The 14543-nt window shown below is 47.5% G+C and overlaps 1 protein-coding gene across 2 annotated transcripts in view; it reads left to right on the forward strand.

Moving 5' to 3' along the window:
* ARAP1 (ArfGAP with RhoGAP domain, ankyrin repeat and PH domain 1) overlaps positions 1-14543 on the forward strand; it is a 109963-nt gene continuing 95420 nt past the window's right edge. Inside the window, exon 1 of one of the 2 annotated variants that reach the window (XR_008911445.1) lies at positions 1-206. The gene's annotated coding sequence lies outside the window, so the exon portion shown is untranslated. The remainder of the gene's footprint in view (positions 207-14543) is intronic. The other variant, XM_056795021.1, reaches the window with a different exon arrangement.

Raw genomic sequence — 14543 nt, forward strand, 5'->3', positions numbered from 1 at the left:
CAGACCGGCTCCGCAGACGACACAGCCAGACCCAGAGGAGGCGGGCCCGGCCTCCCCCCACCCCCTGCCCAGCCCCGGCCCTGGCCGGGCCCCTCCCCGGGGGCGTCACGTGGGGCGGGCGGAAGCTCGGGGGGCCCGGGCTGCCGCAAGTCAGCGGAGGCGCTGGGAGAGTTCGGACGCCTGGGTCCGCGCTGCACGGGAGCCAGGTCAGTCAGTATGTTTCCCCGACCACCGGCTCCCCCATTTCCCCGATCGATAAACTGAGAGTCCCGTCTCCCTCTCGAAGAGTCCCAGAGCTCTGGGAGATCACCTTTAACTCATGCGCCCTTCTCACTGGTCGTTTTATCCCGCCCCCTGCCTCTGAGGCAACTGTGCTCGGGTTGGGCTCGGGAGCCCAAGACGGTGGGGCTGAGAGGCAGGCTCTGGCCAGCCTGGGCTAGAAGGGCTTCCTGGAGGCAGTGTCCCAGGACTGCGGGGCGCGGGGCTCGGGGAGCCCTGGATGGGGATGGGGAAGCCAGGCCACTTGGATTCTACCCCAGGCTTGGATCCTAACTCTAGGTACGGGCTGGGAGTAAATCAGCCGTCCCCTTTGGGTCTCAGCTTCTTCATCTGCAAAGTGAGATGGTTAGTCTCTGATCGCCAAGTGGCCTTCCGACTCCGAGGGTCCGGGCTCCTTCTGTGCCGGGGGGGAGGGAGATGCGCAGCGTCTGCTCCTCTTCGTGAGGGGTTAGGAGCTTGTGGGCCGGCCGAAGGGCTGCGGAGCCGCGGGTGTTTGCTCCCTAGGAGTCGGTGAGCAGGCCACTGAGCCGGGAAGCTCTGGGCTCAACTCGGGACTGAGCGGCTCAGATTGGAGGGGGCTTGGGGAGGTGTCTTAGAGGAGCCCGCTGGAGGGGGGCCCAGTGAGCTACCGGGATTGGGGTGACTGTTGGCCCTGACACAGGCCTCGCTGGGTCCGCAGAGGCTCTTTTCTCTGATGGAGGGGGCTTCGGGTCAGGCATGGGCAGGCTTAGCTGGGAATAGGGTCGGGGGAGATCCCCAGCCAGGCACTGGAGGGCCCTGAGTGGTTAGAAAATGCAAAAAAGCAGGCAGCCCAGCAAGTCGGGCTTTAGGAGCCTGTGTGACTGGAGAAAGATCCCAGACCTGGGTCTGGAGAGCTTGGGTAAAGTCCCGGCCCCTGACCCTTCCTGGCCATGCGACTTGGGCTAAAGTGCTTGGCAGTCCAGGGCCTCAGTTTCATCATCTGGAAAATGGGGGGTCCGTAATGCCTGTACCGCCTACCTTTTAGAGTTGTGAGGAAAGCTTGTATACCTCATCCTTAAGTGCTCTAGAAATGGGAACCATAATGGTTAGATCCCCACGGACTCGGGTTCAATAAGATGCTCTATTATCAGCTGGTGATTACTGGGAGTCACCTCAAGCTTGCTGAGGGGCTCCAAGGCTAGGAAAAGATCTAAGCCAGACTTCTTGGCCCAAAATTCCAGGCTTCCAAAGGTCTGGCCCATCCTTCCTCTCCAGCCCTCTGTTCCTCCGAGTCCCTGTCCATGGACTTTTGCCCTTCTGCACCTTTGCCCAAGCTGTTTCCTGCCCTGCAAAGTCTCCTCATCCCTCCTCCAGACTCAGTACAAGCACTTCCCTCCAGGAGGCTCCCCTCACCTCCCGGGTCCACTTGGATCCTTTCCTTGGAGTCCTCCCAACCCTTCGAACCAGAGCCCTCATCATGTAGGTCCAACTGCTCCTCCATGAGAATTCCATCTTCTTCCTAGACCACGCTCTCTTTACTTCTCCTCCCATCTCCCCCATCGTGGCGATCCTTGGGGAGAGTGGGGGGAGCGGAGGCCGTCCCGACCTACCCTGTGGGCCTGGACGTGCATCTGACTCTTTCTGCATTCTCTGCCTTCCACCCTAGCCACCCCCTTGGCTCCCCGCCCCCCATGGACTGTCCCATCTCCAGGAGATTAGCTCATGATGGCACTGAGCGGCCCTGCCTAGCAGGGACCCCGGGGAGCCCAAGCCCTGTTCCCCCAGGAGGCTTAGGGCCCTAGGGAAAAGAAGGCCCACCGAGAGCCAGCCAGAGGGGAGGGGGAGTTTCTGGGCTGAGTTCAAGGCCCCCTCCCCCCGACCCTGGGGGGACCCGGAGCTCCAAGCAGTCCAGGCCCAGGGAACAAGTGGCTTCTGTTCCTGAGAGAGGGGGAGGGGGAAGGGGAGCTGGGCTCCTGGCCCGTCCAGCCGCTGACCTCAGGACACAGCCGCCCGTCACCACAGGGGGCTGACTCCTTCCTTTCTCACCCAGGCCTCTTAACCCTTGGGGCCCTGGTCTGAAGGGAAGCCATGGTCTCTGGCCGCAGTGATCCCTTGGTCTGAAGGAGCTGGCCCTCCCTGGTCTCCCTCCACGCTTCCAGGCCTTGGAGAGGAGAGCTTGGAGCGGCCCAGAGGTCTGGGCCGAGGAGAGGCCCGACTGGCAGGTAGCTCTCCGTGAGAAGCTGCCCTTTGAGATCCCCTTCAGTATCTCCTCTGGACCTGTCTTTATAGGTAGTGATTTTTTGGTGTTTCCCCGTTAGACTATGCGCTCCTTGAAGGCGGGATTGTCCTGGCCTTTCTTTGAGTCCCCAGCCCTTAGCACACAGGGCCTGGCACTTGGAAAGCATCTAACAAGGGTGCATTGACAGGTCAGCCGACCTGACTGGCACCTCATCTCGCAGGTCGCTGGTGAGGGCCGTGGTCCAGCAGGGTGCGCTTACCCCTATTTTTCAGATGAGGAAATTGAGTCAGCCAAGTCCGAGCTAGGAAACCAGGGTCCTACCTCGCCTCCGCGCTGTCCCAGCCTTTCTGCGGGAGGCCTTGCAGAAGTCACTTCCTCTCCTTAAGCCTCATTTCCTCTGCAAAAGGATGAAGACAGGCTGGAAGATCTCCCTGAATGTGTGAGCTGGAAGGAGACTCGCACCGGCTTGTACCTTCTGCATCACAGCAGGAATCTCCCCTACGGATCAACAGCAAGTGGTTGCTTAGTCTTGGATGGATGCCCCCTTTGACAGGGAGTTCATTACCTGTTAAGGCAGCCCATTCCACTTTGTGATAACAGTTCTTGTTGCAATATTTTCCCTTATAGCGAGCTTCTTCATATTGTTTCTGTCTTCTCACTCCTTTTAGTTCTGCCAGGCAGAATCCCTCTAATCCCTTTGTAGGTCCTGCCAGCTGGAATCTCAGGGTGCGAATCTTCTCCACTTGTTCAGGGTAGGGAAGAAGGCTGGCCTGTGGGTTCCTGCCCCTCCACCCTTAGGTGCTCTGGGGCCTCCTTTGTGGGCACTGAGGGGGCGGAGACCAAGGGCTAGTCTGCCGATTTCTTCACTTTGGCCACAGATGTCTGTTCCTCAGCTAAGTGGGCACAGAAGCTGTAGTTACCTTTTAAGGGATTGTCCACTTCAGGCAGCTTTTCTTTTCTTTCTAGTTACTTTACTCTTCCCTCTGCCTACTAAGTATAGATTCTAAGGAAGAAGAGTGGCAAGGGCTTGGCAGTTAGAGTAAGTGACTCACCTAGGGTCTCGCAGCTAAGTGTCTGAGGTCGAGATTACCTTCTGTCTTAGACTCAATGCTAAGTATTGGTTCCAAGGCAGAAGAGTGGTAAGGGCTAGGCAGTGGGGTTAAGTGACTTGCCCAAAGTCACACATCTGGGAAGTGTCAGAGACCAGATTTAAACCCTGGACTTCCCATCTTAGGCCTGGTGATCTAGTCCAAATAACACTTCTTAATGGATTGTGGCTTTAATCGTAGTTTCCAGAGCTTACCCGCTTGGGATCCCCCTGAAATTGTTGTCAGGGAGAGGGCATGGGTGTTGTGGTTTCTCTGGGCCTCTGCTTACCTCATGCCACTTGAGGCCTCAAGGTGACGAATTATAGGTAGAGTGTGAAAAGCAGCTTCCTTCCTCTGTCCAGGGTGAGAATGGAGAATCAGAGATGGAGTACCCATAGCTCTCTGCCTCTGAGTTCTTCCTGCATTTTTTAAGGCACCAACTGTGTGCCTAATATTTTTTATCCTCATAGACAAAATGACATTGTCAGGGGGCTTGCACCATTATAGGAAATGCATCATATACAAAAATGCCTGTTTTATGTACAGAAATCTCTGCATTACCAGGGAGAGTGAGATCAGTGAGAGTCATGAAGAGGTCAATGAGAAATGTAAGGTGGGAGGGATTCTTTTCCTTCCTTCCTTCCTTCCTTCCTTCCTTCCTTCCTTCCTTCCTTCCTTCCTTCCTTCCTTCCTTCCTTCCTTCCTTCCTTCCTTCCTTCCTTCCTTCCTTCCTTCCTTCCTTCCTTCCTTCCTTCCTTCCTCCCTCCCTCCCTCCCTCCCTCCCTCCCTCCCTCCCTCCCTCCCTCCCTCCCTCCCTCCCTCCCTCCCTCCTTCTTTCTTTCTTTCTTTCTTTCTTTCTTTCTTTCTTTCTTTCTTTCTTTCTTTCTTTCTTTCTTTCTTTCTTTCTTTCTTTCTTTCTTTCTTTCTTTCTTTCTTTCTTTCTTTCTTTCTTTCTTTCTTTCTTTCTTTCTTTCTTTCTTTCTTTCTTTCTTTCTTTCTTTCTTTCCTTCTTTATTTTAAATCAGGAAACAATTACATTTTATTTCATGGTCAGAAATAATAGGGATTTTTATAATTTGCAACCCTCCTTCCAAACCATCAGGTAGATTCATTACTAACAACAAACATTTGTTGAACCCCTCTGGTGCTTGGAGCACCACCCAAGGACTAATACTGCTATTTGTGGAAGGGGCTGGTCTTGCAGTTCAGGAATTCCTCAGCTTTTCAGAGTTTCAGTACGCTACTATAATAAGAGGGAAAATAGAGTCCACTAAAACGAACAAATACCAGGCTAGTTTGCCATTGTATGCAATATTTTGAACCAGGGTTCTCTGTCTCTGCAAAGGAGAGAGGGAGGTGGAAGTTTGTCACTTTTTTCCCTCCTGGGCCAAGCCAGGTCATATAATTACAGTGTTCAGTTTCAAGTGTTGTGTTGTGTTTTTTTGTTCTTCCCATTTACATTGTTGTAACCATTGTGTAGGAAGAGATCAAGTCTCTCTGGAGCTAGAGGCCAGATGGGAAAGGATTCTTGGACAGAGATATCACCTAAGCTAGGCTTTGAAGGAAGGGAGAGATAGACCTTGGCAGAATTGGAGGGTGAGGTGACATAAGGGGGGGCAGAGAATGAGAGGGGTGGAGAGAGAATGGGGGGTGAGGGAATGAGAGAGGGGGAGAAAGGGTGGGGGGAAGGAAAGGGGGGAAGAGAGAGGGAGGGAGAGAGAGAGGAGAGGAGAGAGTGAGGGAGAGAGATTGAGAGAATGAGAGGGGGAGAAAGGGTGGGGGGAAGAGAGAGGAGAGGAGAGAGTAAGGGAGAGTGATTGAGAAAGAGAATGAGAGAGGGGGAGAAAGGGGAAAGAGAGAGAGATAGAGGTGGAGGGTGGGTAAGAAAATGAGAGAGATTGAGAGAGAATGAGAGAGCAGGAGAAAGAGTCGGGGGAAGGAAAGAGGGGGAAGAGAGAGAGGAGGACAGAGAAAGGGGAGGGAGAGGGAGGGAGAGAGAGAGAGAACTGGTGGAACATAAGCAACCCATTTTGGCTAGAACACAGACTATGCAAATAGCAGTAGTGTGAGGAAGGCTAGCCAGGTAGCTTGGAGCCAAGTGGAGGCCCTCAAGTGCCAGACTAAGGAGTTTTACACTTTGTTCACTGGAGGACCATTGACAAGTTTCTGAGAGGGGGTGACATGGTCATATCTGTGTATTAGGAAGATTATTCCAGCAAGAGTGTGGAGGATGGATGGGAGGGGGGAAGAGAAGAGAAGGAGATGAAAGTGGAAGGCCTGATAAGGGAGAATCAACATTTGGGCAATCAATAAGATTGGGCAATCAGATGTGGGGGTGAGGAAGAGGGAAGAATTAAACTTGGGAAGTGGGAGAAGATGGCGTAAGCTTTAGCGATATGCTGATTTTGAGGTCAGGATGGCTTTCAGCCTTTTGAAAATGGAGAACTAGCAGATAGGGGAATGATCAGGGCCAGCAAATGAATTTATGGATCATCTGCATGGTGTAATCATTGACTGCATGACAGTGGATGAGATCACTGAGAGTGTTGTCAGCAGAGCAGGATGGAGCTGGAGTTGGAGGCACCTACACATGGACAGCTAGAGCAAGAAGATGGATCGGTGAGAAGTGGTGAGACAGGCTAGAGGAGGACCAGGAGAGAGTATGGTGCCTCAGGAGATGGTATGAGAGGGAAAAGGTGGTCAGGAGTGCCAGACACTGCACGGAAATCAAGGGGGAAGGACTGAAGGAAGGGCATTAATTAGGTTTAGCAACTGGGACATCTTTGGCATCCTTTGAGAGAGTGGTTTCAGTAGAGTTAAAGTTTATAAAAATCTGCCTGCAAGATGTTTAGGAATGAGTGGGTGGTGAAAAGTAGAGAAGCAGGAAGTGGTGGAAGTAGGAGCAACAAGTGTAGACTTTTCTTTCCAGAGGCTTGGGCCACATGGGGGAAGAGAGAGATGGGACAGAAGGGTTGAAAGTGTGTGTGAAAGTGCGTGAAAGGTGTTCCAGGGAGGGGATGGAGGCAGAAGGACCCTGCTGGTCCTCCAACCTGTCTGATCACTCCTCACTGGTTTAACCTGAGAAGTTTCAAGCTTATTTGTAGGTAGAGGAGAAGGTGCCAATTCTGATAATAGCTCACATTTATGCAGTCCTTTAAGCCTGGCAGAGCACTTTACTTGTATTATCTTATTGGATCCTCACACGAACCCCATGAGGTAGTGTTGTTATGATCCCCATTTTACAGCTGAGGAAACTGAGGCTCAGAAAGTTTCACTAGGTTGCTGAGGGCTACACAGTAAATGTCAGAGGTAGTATTTGAACCCAGGTTTTAATGACTCTAAGAACAGTGTTTTATAGGCACAGTTCTATGTGGCCCTCTAGTAGAGAGAGATTGATAATGAAGGAGAGAGGGAGCAAGTGGATGGTTGGTGGATCGGGGCCCAGCAGCAGTTAGCCTTGGTGGCTTTCACACTTATCCTGTGTGGAGAGGAGAGGCCGGCCAGAGGAAGATCAGGAGATCTTTTGAGGTTTTGAGGAGGGAGGATAGAAGCATTCATTTCAGGAGTCCTGAGTCTTCTTTGCTGGAGGAGGTGAAATCCTTTGCTGAGAAAGAAGCAAGACTGGAGGTGAGGGCTTGATGGGGATAGGTTATAAGATCATAGATTTAAAACTTGAAGAAAGAGCTCTTAAAGGCCCTGTAGGACAACTCCTCGATTTTATAGATGAGGAAGCTGAGGCAGTGACATGGTTAAATAACGTGATCCTGGCCATGTTTTTGTTGTTCAGCTGTTTCAGTTGTGTCCGATTCTTTGTGACCTTGTGTGGAGTTTTCTTGGCAAAGTTTCTAGAGTGGTTTGCCATTTCCTTCTCTAGCTTGTTTTCCAGATGAAGAAACTGAGGCAAACAAGATTAAGTGACTTGCCCGGGGTCACACAGGTAGTAGGTGTCCAGGGTCAGATTTGAACTCAAGAAGGTTAGTTTTCCTGACTTCAAGACAACTTTTGGGGCCATTTTAGATTCTTCTCTTTTCTTCAATATTTCATATTTAATTCGTTTACTTTTCCTTGGCAATTCTGCCTCTGGGGATCACTCTGATCCCACTGCTACATAAAAAGCACAAGTTTCTTACTTTCCCATGAGAGGTTGGCATGGTGCAATGGAAAGGTTTTTGTCAAAGGATGTGTATTCAAATCCTGCCTCTGACACTGACCCTTTGTGTAATCTTGGGTAGGTCACAACCTTCTTGGACTTAATTTTCTACATGTACAAAATAGGGGGTCTGGACTCAGTTTCCTTATATGTAAAATGGGAGGCTTCTGAGATGCTTCCTAGCTCTAGAACTCTGGTCCTTCGTCCTTCCAGGACTATTGCAATAGCCCTTCATTAATAGTTTTCCCACTTCCACTCTCCTTTTTCAATTTCTCCACCATACCACTGCCTTCCTACTCACTGGTCCGAGCCCTTATCTCCTTGTGTCTGGACTTTTGCAATAGCCTGCTGGTTGGTTTTTCTGGCTCCAGGCTCTCTCCTTCCAGCCCATCTTCCTTTTAGTTGCCAAAGTGATCTTCCTAAAATGAAGCTCTGATTCCCCTACTCAATCACCTCCAGTGGCTCCCTTTTTTCTCCAGGATTAAATATCTGTTACTTTGTTTGACTCTTTTGGTAAAAACCCTTTCCTTCTCTCTTAGAAGTGATACTAAGTATTGGCTGCAAGGCAGAAGAGCATTAAGGGGTGGGGAGTAATTTGCCCAGGGTCACAGTTAGGAAGTTTCTGAGACCAAATTTGAACCCAAGACCTTTCATCTCCAGTTTTGGCTCTCTGTCCATCGACCACTTAGCTGATCCTTTCCTTTGACTTTTAAAGATCCTTTTCACAAGCTGGTTCTTTTCTACCTTTCTGTCTTCTTCCTCACTACGTACAGAGTCCCAGTGACTTGTTTCTTCTTGCTCACCTGGATTCCTGACTCCATCTCTTTCACAGAAATGCCCTTTTCCCTGGCCTCTATCTTCTGACTTCCTTCAAGATTCAGTTCAAATTCTGCCTTTTGCAAGAGGCCTTTCCTAGTTGTCGTCCTCCCCGTCTCTCCCCACCTCCCTTCACCCCTAATGTTTTCCTTCTGAGATTATCACCTATTTATACTGTACATGCTGATTGATTGACTAATTGATAACTCTTGTGTGAATAGGGGCTTTCATGTCTCCCCCATTAGATTGGGAGAGATTTGAAGGCCAAGACCCTATTTTTGCCTTTCTTTGTGTCTCTGGTGATTAGGAGAGGTCCCTAGCACATAGTAGGCAGTTAACAAATTCTTATTTACTGATTGTAAATACCCAGTCATGCCATTACTCTGCATCACCATTCCTCTTCCTAGACTAGGCACTCCACGGAGGGATGGAACAAGACTTATCTTCTTAGTGCCCAATACAAAGCACTGCACATAGTAGGCACTTCATATGTTTATTGTTATATTCTACTTTCCCTCTTCAGATTCTATTTTCCCAATATGGATAATGGGAATAAAGAATTCTTTTTTTCTCTATTGTATCTTTGTCTTTAGTCATTTTATTTATTCCTTATGTTTAAATGTTTAACTGTTTCTGATTTTTGTTTCAGCTCATTTTCATTTTTGAATATATCCCTTCCTTCTCTTCCTTTACTTAGCCAGGCATTCCCTGTAACAGAGAACAAAAAAGAAAGAAAGTGAAAAAGCTGTTCAGTAAAATTAACCAACCAACCAGCAACCAGTCTGATAGTGTATGCCGTGTTCTGCAACCCTAGTCCCCCAACTTGTTGCAAAGAAGAGAGGAAGTTGGTACATTTTCTTGGCTCATCTTTAAGATGAAGCTTGACTATTACAACTGACTGGCAGTCAGTTTCTTTTTTTCATTGTTTGTTATAGTTATTATGAATATTGATTTCCTGGTTGCTTGTTCGATTCTTTCTTTCTCTTTCTTTCTTTCTTTCTTTCTTTCTTTCTTTCTTTCTTTCTTTCTTTCTTTCTTTCTTTCTTTCTTTCTTTTCTTTCTTTCTTTCTTTCTTTCTTTCTTTCTTTCTTTCTTTCTTTCTTTCTTTCTTTCTTTCTTTCTTTCTTCTTCTTTCTTTCTTTCTTTCTTCCTTTCTTTCCTTTCTTTCTTCTTTCTTTCTTTCTTTCTTTCTTTCCTTTCTTTCTTTCTTTCTTTCTTTCTTTCTTTCTTTCTTTCTTTCTTTCTTTCTTTCTTTCTTTCTTTCTTTCTTCTTTCTTTCTTTCTTTCTTTCTTTCTTTCTTTCTTTCTTTCTTTCTTTCTTTCTTTCTTTCTTTCTTTCTTTCTTCTTTCTTTCCTTCTTTCTTTCTCTCCCATTCTCTCCGCCCCACCCCTTCCTGCCAGAAGAGTGGTAAGAACTGGACAATGGGGGTTAAGTGACTTGCCCAGGGCCACACAGCTAGGAAGTGTGAGACTAGATTTAAAATCTCCTCTCTTCAGGTCTGACTCTGAGCCACCTAGCTTCCCCCAGTTCTTTTTATTTCACTCTATATCAGTTGGTATAAATCTTCCTTAGACTCTGAATTCTTTGTAGGGAATAATAGTTTTTGTACTGCTTGCCTATCCCTTAGGGCTCTGATTAGAAAAGTACCTTGAAGATGGTAAATCTTTATTAAAAATAGGAGCTATTGAGCACAGCTCCCTCCTCTGGGTCTTGGACCTGGTTCGAGCCTTAGCTCTGCCACTGACTTTTCATGCCTTGGCTATGTCCCTTTCCCTCTCTGGGCCTTCATTTCTCCATCTGTAAAATAAAGGTGTTATTTTAACTGGTCTTTTTGGCCCCTTTCAGTCTTTTAGGCTGTAATCCAAGGGCTTGTTTCAAGGACCTCTTCCCGGCTTCTCCCCTCTTGGGGGGAGGATGTGGGTGAAAACTAGTTGGACAAGATTGGTGAGATTGTGGCTGAGGAGAGAGGACATTGTCTAGAAGTCCTGTAGGAAAGAATGGGTCTCCAGGCCAGGGGGACACTGGGAAAGAAGGAAGGGCCCACCCCCTTCCCGCTCTGCCTTCTGGCTCCTGCACTGTTAGAAGCCGAGCGTTCGTATCCCAGAATGACTCCCCCAACACGCTTGCCTCTGTGGCTTGGCTTTTGTAGGCGGCGTTATAAGATTGTTCTCTGACTTGCCTCTTCCCTGGGGAGATGCCCTGAAATCTGGGGACTGGAGTCAGGTGGTCCAGTGGGCTTCAGTGCTGGAATTAGTGTCATGCTGACTTGAGAACAAAGCCTGCTTCAGATGTGTTATAGATGTGTGACCCTGGGCAAGTCACTTCACCTCTGCCTGACTCAGTTTCCTCATCTGCAAAACGGAAATAATAATACTAGTATCTAATTTATAGGGTTGTTAATCAAATGAGATAATATCTGTAAAGTACTTTGCACACCTTAAAGTGATATAGAAATGTTACTATTGGGATTATTGTTATTGTTTTTAGCTACAGTTGGACACAATGTCCATTGATCCAACATAGTAATGACAGTTTGGTCTTCTCTGAGCATGAAGGAGAACAACTTACCCTTATATTATTATTGTTTTTGTAATATTGCCCCATGGGCAGTTATTTCCCTCCTGGCTTGGACTCCACACTATGAACACAGAACCGAGATTCCCTTAGATTTTGGACTGAGTTCACATCCTGCCTCAGACCCTTACCAGCTCTGTGACCCAAGGGTAAGTCATATAACCCTTTTAGCCTCAGTTTATTTATCAATAAAATGGGGATAATAATAGCAACCTCATCCCTCTTCAGTTTCAGTTTACTCACCTATGAAATAAGGATATTAATAGCACCTTTCCCCCACCTCAGCCTCAGTTTATTCACCTACAAAATATGGATAATAGCACCTTTCCCCCCATCTCAGCCTCAGTTTACTCACCCATGAAATAGGGATAATAATAATAGAACCTTTCCCTCCACCTCAGCCTCAGTTTACTCACCCATGAACCTTTCCCTCCACCTCAGCCTCAGTTTACTCACCCATGAAATAGGGATAATAATAATAGAACCTTTCCCTCCACCTCAGCCTCAGTTTACTCACCTATGAAATAGGGATAATAGCACCTTTCCCCCACCTCAGCCTCAGTTTACTCACCAATAAAATGGGGATAATAATAGAACCTTCTTCCCAGGATTATTGGGAAGATCCAATGAATAGTTGTAAAATTCCATACTAATGCTAGCTATTATTATATTAATATGAAAGTGACAATGAAAGTAGTAGGTTTGGGGTCCAGAAGAGAGGCAACATGATGGAGCTGAATGAGCAGAGACAGGAATTGGAGGAAGGTTTCAGCTTCATTATTGTGTGACCTTGCCTGATCCCTTCCCCATTCCTTATCTTTGCAATGAAGATGGTAGCCTGAATGATTGCTGAGGTTCCTTCTGGTTCCCACATTGATTAATTGGTAGAATATAAACCCCTTGAAAGCAAGAACTGGTCCACTTTTACTTTTGTTTCTCTAGCACTTATTATAGTGCCTGGCATTCAGTAGGTGCTTAATCATTGTTTGTTGAATGATTGATTTCAGGTACTATGTAGCCCTTACATTTTGTGTTCTAGGGACCCTTCCAGTTCTGACAGCCCATGTCCCATGTTCTCTTTCAGTTCCTACATTCCATTATGTTGTGAATTTCACCTTCTTCCCCTCCCCTTTGTTTCTCCATCTTTCAAGATGGTGGCCTGGAAGCTGGTGGAAAGGAAGAGTAAAGACCAGAGTCTGGTCTCAGGCTGGGGATAAAACCAGCTTCTGTCTGTCTGTGGCAAGAGACAATAATTTGTTGAAACCTCCATGGGGAGTGGACCTAAGGCTCAGGGGGTATGTTTTTGCCTTGGAGGACTAACTAGCCAACAAGCATTTATTAAATGTCTACTGTGTGCCCTCTGTCTGGGAATAAATATAAAGACCAAAATGCCTGCCATTGGGGAGCTTATATTCTATCAGACACAGTTCATGCCATTCTCAGGGTCTCTCCAGTGGGAGGTAGAAGAAGGTGAAGTTGGAGGGAGCCATTCATGGGTGGTTCTTGACAGGGCATATATCTAATAAAAAGGATAGCAATAATAATAATAGCCCCTATTTTGATACTAGGAATCTGAATCATCATAATAATAACAAGAGCAACATTTATATACCACTCTGAGACTTAACAATATGCTTCAAGGACTTTATTTTATCTTTACAGTGATTCCCTAAAATAGGTAATGGAACCATTTTGCAGAGAAGGAAACAGACTTAGAGAAAGGAAATGACTGGCCCAGGATCATATGAGCAACCAAGCTGGTTCTGGAGCCTCAGTCTTCTGATTCAGAAAACCAGGGCTTTTTGGTCTGTGGCTGCCTCTCATCAGGGACAAGGGCCCCAGTAATGGCACCATTACCTGCTCTAGTCCTTGACCTCAAAACCTACTTTTGCCATCCCCGGGGTCCCTGGTGGTAGCAGGATAGGCTTGAGGGAGCCAGGGAGAAACTGGAACAGTTGTGGCTGATATTCTTAGTTTGGGTTTCTGGGGGTGGGGAATAGCCCAGACCAGGAGCCTTCATCATCCTCACTCTGGATGAGGGCCAAGAGCCAAGGTGGCATGAGGGATCCTGACTTTGTGATTAGACTCGTGAGTTCTAGTTTCTACTCCAGCCCTGGCCAAATGGTGTGACCTTGGGGGAGGCCTTGCCTTCTCTTTCAATAGTATATACTAGGTAATCTTGGAAGTCTCTAATTCCCACTTTGTCTGCCCATTTAACCAAGACCCTGGCTGAGAACCTGCCTGAAAAATATAATGGATGCTATTTGATGGGAGTTCCCTCTTCTCCCCTCCTCCTCATCTCTCATCACTCAGATTCTTTCTGACACGCTCTTCCCCTTCACTCTTGTCTCACAGGAAGAGATGGACTTCTTCCATGCCAAGGGAAACCCTTCTATATGCACAAACAATCCCATTCCAACCTGAATCTTCTAGCAGGTTGCCATCTCTAATCTTTAGCTCTCCCTCTCCACCGACTGCTTCCCAATTGCCCACAAGCATGGCCAAGTTTCCTCCTTCTCTTGGTCTGGCTGTCCTTAGTCCCATCTCTCACTTCCTTTTTATTGAGAAGACTGTGTGCAACTGATGCCTTCACTTCTTTTCCTCTCATTCTCTTCCTTAGAGACCAAATTACCTCCTAATTGCTAAATCTAATGCCTTTGAACAGTCCTCCTTCTCTCTGGTCTCTTTGCAGTCTTTGGCACTGCTGATCACTCTCTCCAGCTTGAGAGTCTCTTTTCTCAGGTTTTTAGGGCACTCCTCCCTCCTGGTTCTCTTCCTACCTCTCCTTCTCAGTCCTCCAAGGCCTTCTCTCTCCTGTACCCTTTTCTCTTTACTGTTTCACTGGGTGATCTCATCAGCTCCCATAGTTTCCATTTTTATCTCTGTGCAGATTATTCCAGTCTCTTTACCTTGTGCCAGCCTCTCTCCTGACCTCCAGCCTTGCTTCTCCCACTGTCTGTCGGCTTCTAATTGGTTGTCCTAGAGACATCTCAAACGTAACATGTACAAAATTGGACTCATTAACTTCTCTTCCCCCACAACTTACCCCTTTTCTCAACTTTTCTGTTGTTGTTGAGGGCATCCTCTCAGTTACCTAGACTTGCAGCCACGGTATTGTTCAACTCTCCCCTCCCCTCTCCCATATCCAAATCTGGGGTTGCCAAGTGTTGCTGATTCTGTCTTGGCAACATCTCTTGTATAATCTCTTCTGATACTGCCTTTATCACCTCCCGCCTGGCCTATTGCAATAACCTGCTGGTGGGGTTGCCTGCCACAAGGCTTTCTCCATTCTGGTCCATCCCCTCTCAGCTATCAACATGATCTTCTTAAAATGCAGGCCTGACTATATCATTTCCCTGTTCATTGAACTCTGGTGACTTCCTGTGTCCTCAATATCAAATATAAAATTATCTGGTTTTAAAACTTTTATAACTT

This window comes from Monodelphis domestica, chromosome 4 (genome assembly GCF_027887165.1).
Source record: "Monodelphis domestica isolate mMonDom1 chromosome 4, mMonDom1.pri, whole genome shotgun sequence".
NCBI lineage: Eukaryota > Metazoa > Chordata > Mammalia > Didelphimorphia > Didelphidae > Monodelphis > Monodelphis domestica.